Here is a 7,156-nt window from a genome sequence, read left to right as displayed (position 1 = left end):
TGGGTGGTCAGCTGCCAGGTTTTATTCTCTTCCAGCTTATAGCATGACACACCACTAAGTCTGCAATAATTACCTTTTTGAAGCTTGTTTTAATTGTATTGTTATATATGTCAAATCACCAAATGAGACCCAAGGCTGCTTGCCTGCTGCTGTGTAACTACCCAAGAAAAACTTGCAACCTCCCCTAAGATATTTGTGTGCTGGTTTCTGGATTTTGCCGTGCACTGCCTAATATATACACAAACAGCCATGCCGCAAAATCTCTCTGAAGATTGGATGTTTGTGGGGAAGAAAAATCATGCTCTGTGTTCCCTCAGGTGCTGAGTCTGAGCCAGGTGGAAGCTGGGGTGCAAACCTGTGCATTGTGTATCTCAAGAAATTGTGGCATCACAGAAGCAGAGAGCAAAGCTGTGGTTGAGTCCAGCTTTTTCAAATCTATTTTATGTCCATGTCTGGAAGGTGATGGGAACCAAAGAAATGTGCCAAACAGGCCATGAAGCCCTGAGTTTACACCACCAATTCCAAGCAGGGTCTAATGAAATGAAAAGCACTTCCCTTCTCCCTTGTCATCACCTCTGCCACATCATCCTGTGGAGATCAATCCATGGCTCACAGGAAGGTTTTCTCCTAAAATATATTAACCTCATCTCTCTCTCTCATGTCAGTACTTTAATTGAGACTTAATGTATTTACCTCTGCTTTTGTCACCCTCCCTCCCGCTCCCCTTTTATTGGAACCGTGTTGGATTAGCATCCCTAAGCACGGTGCTGCCCTTTCCTGCACATATCAGATGGGCAGAATGCTGTCAGTGAGACCTATCATTTAACCACTGGTGTTCTGGATCATTAGCACAGTGTCACAGTTTCACTCTCCATCCTGGTGCTCTCCCTTAAGTAGATTTCCCTGCATAAGTCTCATTTTCAAAATGATGGCTTAAGTGCACATGTTAATTGCGAGATTTAATTATATGGTGCTGAAGTTGTGAAATTTTCCTCCTAATTAACAAGGGAAAACTTGGCGCGGGAGAAAGGGCATAGCGGGGAAACGCCTTTTGCATTTCATCATTAACAATTGCTGCACTCTGCTGCCGCAGCGGAGCCTGCCCCGGGTCATTGCCTTCCCTGGGTGAGCATGGATTGGGTGCAGGTGAAGGCCAAGTTGTCCACAGACAGGTCCCTGCAAAGAAAACAGTGGTGTCAGAGCTGGAGGGGAGCAGAACTTTGGCACTACAAAAGACAAACATCCAGAGTTTCAGGGAGTTTCTTTTCACAGGCATGTTGACCTGGAGCAAGCAGGGTGACGCCAAAGCAATTTTGCTCTGAGGTTTCTTTCCAAATTGGCACCTAGAGATTTGGTTTAGATTCATACCCAGGCTTCAGGAACTACATCCCATCATTAGACAGACAAAAAGATGCTTCTCCCATGTGATGAGAATCTGTTTCTATTTCCACAGATCTGCCTGTCTGCCTCCTAATGTGCTTTTCCAAGGTGGCACAACTTGCTTTTTCTTATCCTCTTTTTTTTTTTTTTTCTTTTCTCTTTTTTCTTGTTCTGGTATCCAGCTGAAATATTTAGCCTTTCTGTTAACTCTCTCTTTCCTTTCCCCAGGGCAGAGTCTCGAAGCTGTTCTGGCTGGGAGAGCCAATGTCACTCTCAGTGAATGGAAATGAAAGAATATGAGGTGGTAAATGCCTTTTTTGGGGTAATGCTCTCTCACAAGCCCATCCTAATCAAGCTGAAGGGGTTCAAAGGGTTCACATCAAGACTACCTCTGCCTATTGCTTGTTCTCCCTTCCTTTACCCTCTGTCATTGCATTATGTCATGTGTGTTTATTTACCTTAATTGCCTCTGGTGCTGAAAGGCTGCTGCCCTCAGGCTTTTGAAGCACTCAGCCCTTCCCAGCAGCCTTGGCTCCTTATGCCCATGTCACTCCTCCCAGGGCTCCCATGTCCCACGTGGCAGTAGAAGAGTCTTCTATGGCCTGAAAATCACCTTTCAGCAAAGGAAAAGTGCCACTGGGGATTCCTGGGAGACCAAGCAGCAGGAGGGTTGTGGCAACCGCCTACAGCTCTTTTGCAGAAGCTCAATGTTGGTGGAATTCATCTTGTGTAATTTTGGAGACCCCATACAAGTAGAAATTGCTCTGTTTCAGGATTTCCAGATAAAGGGTTTGAACACAACTGAAAATTCGCTTTTCTAAAAAAATAAAAATAATTTATTTTAAATCAGAAATTGCATTGTAATGCATAATGTAACATCCCTCATAAAACTTGCATTTGCATCTTTGATTTTGACCTGATCTAAAAAGTTTGGATTTCTTCCTCTGACCTTTTGATGAATTCAACACACTCCCAGGAAGATTCCTGAGAGTAGTGGTGCATTCTTTCCATTCATCATGCAGTCACCTTATCTGACATTAGAATTTCACACGCTTTTTCTTTAAGGCATGCTGCTCAGATACATAATCCTGTACTCTCAGACTTCAGATAATGAATAATCATTTTCACGGATCAACCTAATTAGGTAGCTGAGAGCATTGCCTACAACAGAGTGAAAAAGTGTATATATTCACAGCTAGACAACTGTTCATTAGGGGCCTGACCTTGGAGCCATCATTCATATTGAGTGGTACTCACTTATGGAAGATACTCCTATTGTCTTCAGCACGCATATTACTACATAAAATATCATCTGCCAATGTTATGACTTCCTTAACATCCCAATATTTTCTATCTGCAATGACACCTGGTGTAAATTATGCAAGCAAATTTTTGACAAGAAGGCAGCAGTGGCAGCGGTGCTGTGCATTTCACCGCATCCGTAGGAAAAATCTCTCCCGATGCAGCAAGCCCATTCCCACCCTAGAGCTGAGGTAATCACAACTGGCCTTGAGTATTCTCCTAGTCTGTGGCTGTGTGATTTAAAGTTTGTTTACTTTAACCCTCCTGAGGAATCCTGTCTGACCTTGCTGCAGAAGGAAATGGCCCTGACCATCTGCAGCTGCCGGGGCAGGTACCAGCAGCTGGGGGCCCGTTAACGTATTAAAATGCACTAATGCAATTGCAAGCAGTTGTTTCGCCAGTCCCTCAGGGATGAATGGATTTGAATTGCAGATTTTTGTTGTCTTCTCTGGGTCTCTCTGCTTTTTCTGTCCGTTTTTTCTCCTCGTATCCAGAACATCTAAGTCCTTCTTGGACCTAGGCTGGTCAGGCTGAGTGCTGTGTGTGTCCTGCATGCTGGACACATGCCACACAACCCTGTGTACGTACAAACCTTTGGAAAGGGATGGCTGGGAGCAAGAAGGTGCATCCAGGCCAGTTCATGCACCCATTTGTGCCCTTTCCTGTGGGAATTGGTAGGGAATGAGCTGCATTATTGGGTCACCACCCTCCTTGCTGTGTTGGTGGTTAGTCACTCTTCTGTGACTTCTGTTGCAGCAGAGAACAAACAAAACCTGGTTATCATCAGACACCCCTGTAACAGATCATCACATCATTTTTTTATTTCCCAATGGATCCTTTCAGTGGTAGAAGGAGTGCTGAGGGCTCCTTTCTCAGAGAGCATACCAAGGTGAGAGCTCAGTCTAACATGGAATAAGTTGTGTTTCAGGGACAGATAATCCTTTGAAGGCTTGGGATATTGAGGTTTTCTGCTCATTTTTCCACAGACTGCCTGCAGGACCTTAAATAAATCACTGGTCTCCTGTCCTGCCTTAGTGCCATATGACTTGCTTGAGGCCTGTATGCCCTGACAGAATATTTCCTGCCCTATCTCTGCTCTGTCTTGCCCTTTTCTGTGGTTCAACCTAGCTGGAAATGAAGTACTTTACAATTGCATGCTCACTCCCCTCCCTTCTGGTGAGATAGAGAGAAGAATCTAAAAATGATAAAATGTGAGCTGAGATATATAAGAGAGATTTATAAATTGAAAGAAAGTAAAATGCAATCATCACCATCATCAGCACCACAGTAATGAAAAGGTGAGAGTAGTAAAACCCAAAAGAAACAAGTACTGAACAATACAACTGCTTCTCCCTTCCTGGTGGAAGCTAGGCTCATCCTGAGCAGCATTTTTCCTCATTTCCAGCTAACAGCTCCCAGTTAATATCCTGAACATGATGCTCTATGGTGTGGAATACCCCTTTGGCTGGTTCAGGTCAGCTGTCCCAGCTGTGCTGCCTCTGAGATTTTTGTGCAGCTCCTCATTAACAAAGCATGAAATGCTGAAAATTCCTTTAGATAGTCACTACTTAGAAACACATAAAGTATCAGTGTCTTATCAATGTTATTCTCATACTAAATCTAAAGCACAGGTACTAATAAGAAAACTAAACCCAGCCAAAACAGACACCTTTTAAAACAAGTCTGTGCTACCTCGACTGCCACTCTGCACCCAACCCCAGCTGGCACGGCAATTCCCCAGCCTTGCCTTGCTCTGCAAGCACCACTCTGCCACAGACAGCAATAACCAGGCAGCCCCTGTATTTGTTTAATGCTTTGCTGTGTGACAGCTTTTCGATATAGGTAAGCTCCGTGGAAGAAGCGGAGGTAATGAGCTTGTGTATTGGCTTAATATATCAGGCAAGATCATTCGTAAGTACAAGGCACCTTCTAACCACCGTGAGCGATTTGTGAGCGGTGGAGATGCTATCTGCTGCCAGCAGAGTTGGCCATGTTTTAATATGTGAGGCATGTCAGGTTTTGTCAAAGAAAGGATGGCTTATCTTATCTTGTGATCGGGCAGCTCTGAATAAACCCATGGCACAGAGCGGTGACATTGACACGGGGAGGTGAGCTCCAAAGACAGCCTTTCCAGGGAGAGCAGGTACAAGGGCTTTGTGTCCAGCACATCCTCTCCCTTCTCTCCTTTTTCCAGTGAGGTGCTGCCCAAGGAAATATGTTTAAAACTGTTTTTACTTCAGCTCTATATTTAGTGTGTGTGTAGGTCCAGGGTGACCCAGCAGCTGGCAACAGACCTTGTGGCCAAAGAGAGGTGATGCTGGACCAGCTCCCAGGCCCCAGTGAAGTTCTCATTAGCCATGGGTGTCATTCAGCTTTCTGCTGTGTCTGAAGAGAGCAAGACCAGAAACATATTCCCACAGTCCAGGAATTATACTGGAAGGGCTTCCAGGCCAATCAATGTCTATGTTATTGCTAGGAGGTTGTGCTTAAGCATTCCTCTTCTTGCTTTTGCCAAAATCAGTCCATGTACACCAGCGCTCTAAACTCTGTTTCATGGGGAATCAGGTGAAACTTCTGGGCCTGATGACTGTAGAACGTGATCTGACTAAACTGGAATTGATCAGGAGATCAATAACATATCAATATACTTCTAGCCATCTGGTCTGATGAGTCAGGCATCTATTCAGATATTCACTGAGGCACTGGAAATTTATTTCATTTTATTTGAGAACATCAGACACAGCATAGCCTAGCCAGGATCCTACTGCTGTCCCACTCTCTGGAGTCAAGGAAATATTAAGTAATGTGATATCTTCAGTATCTTCTCTTTGGTAATTCTTATCTCTTTTACAGGCTTTCTCCTCTCCAAAACACAGGTTTGTCTGAACCTTACTCAGGGATAAGATACCCTCCTTGGGGTGGAGGCTCAAGGGCAGCCCAGCACTCCTCCTTTCCCAGCCAGCCCATCTGCCCCTCTCTGCTGCACCCATCACTGGGGCTAAGCTCTCAGCTCCTTTCTCATGTTGAGAGTGAGACCAAAAGTGATTGCAAGAATAATCTCAGCCCCATTCATCTGAGAAGGGCTCTCTGTCAGGGTTGTAATTTTCCTGATTCCTTTTCCATTGTGCTGGCAGTGATACAAAAGACAAAAACCACAGACAAGCTCTGAGTCTAAAAAGAGCTGTTGCTGTACAGCAGCCCTGTGATGACTTACTGCCAACAGACACGTGAGTTTACCATAGATCTACTTTAGGTCATGAGTGCAAAAACATATCTCGTTAATATTTAAAGATGCTTAGCACAAAAGCATGCATAATTAAACAGCACATCAGAGCTGATAACTCCAAATAATCTGTCTTCTGAAAAGGGATTTTTGTAATTTGTTAACTGGTTTGAAATCCGCAGCTTAGCAGCAGGAGTATGTTTGCATTACAAAATGAGTAATTTTAAATGTTGGGCTGTGTCCATTCTCTTTGAGAAGAAAAAAAGACATAGCATGAGTGAGTATTTTTAAAAAGACACATAAGTGTGGATTCAGCATTGCCCAAAGCTCTCTGTCTGCCTGAGATGTATGTCTCATTTTTTAAAAGCAAAACTATATTCCTACCAGGTATTGCATTGCTTTCTCTCCCAGGATATTTTCATATTCCACAAGGAGCTCATTGATATTAACCATGTCTTTCTCCAGATAACTCAGTAGTGAAGGAATGCCTATAATAAGAATGATCTATTAGTTAGTGAAGAAAGTGACGTACAAGACAAATATAAAAATATTAATGGTGTCAGGTACAAAATGCAATATGCTGTGAGCTTTTCATTACATCCAAAAAACTGAGCACATTTTCTGCCTGGATGCTAAAAATCTATGAGGAAAGAAAATGTGCTTATGATCCTTTGCAAATCATGCTTTTCAGAAGGGCCAAAATACAAATTGATGTGTGATCACAGCTACACTTTAATGTAAGATCAAAAAATGTCAAGGGTACATACAGATTATTGATCACACAGGAGGTTTATTTACAAGGCAAATCTAAAAAAAAAAACCCTTATTTTACATGTTTCACTGAATTTATTTCTGGAAGTTACTGAAGTTGTCAGAGTCTTGTTTATATGTGACAGTGCTGGGACAGCAAATCCCAGAAGGCACAGCTCTGCTGTGGTGAGGCTGCATTAGCTGTTAGTAACTCAGGATCTGGAACATTTGGCTTAACTCCCTGCCACAAATGGTTTTTTCTCTTTAGGCTGGTTGGGGGAGGTCAGGGAGGCTCGTTGGGAACTGTCACATATAAGTGTCCTACTCAGTGCTGTGGTTTGTGTACCCATCCAGCACCTCATTGTCATTAGGAGTTGAAATCAAGACTAAACTGGATGTTCTGGGCTCTGCTATGAAGTGGCCAACACCAGTAGTGGAGGGAGAGAGGAAGGAGGCAGTAGGAGTTTGCTCTCATAGCTGGAGAATGTAGTCCAGAGAGGT

The 7,156-nt window shown here is 43.6% G+C and overlaps 1 long non-coding RNA gene across 1 annotated transcript; it reads right to left on the bottom strand.

The window, feature by feature from the left end:
• Window positions 1–810: 810 nt before the first annotated feature.
• LOC111929602 (uncharacterized) lies at window positions 811–3,349 on the bottom strand. The gene is made up of 3 exons (XR_002864762.2): window positions 3,275–3,349; window positions 1,839–2,197; window positions 811–1,176 (listed from the first exon to the last, which is right to left on the bottom strand). It is a non-coding gene; the product is annotated as an uncharacterized LOC111929602 (long non-coding RNA).
• Between the last annotated feature and the right edge of the window lie 3,807 nt (window positions 3,350–7,156).

Source organism: Cyanistes caeruleus, chromosome 6, assembly GCF_971803275.1.
Source record: "Cyanistes caeruleus chromosome 6, bCyaCae1.hap1.1, whole genome shotgun sequence".
Taxonomy (NCBI): domain Eukaryota; kingdom Metazoa; phylum Chordata; class Aves; order Passeriformes; family Paridae; genus Cyanistes; species Cyanistes caeruleus.
The sequence above is the reverse complement of the archived record's forward strand: the minus strand, read 5'-3'. Positions and strand labels throughout refer to the sequence as shown.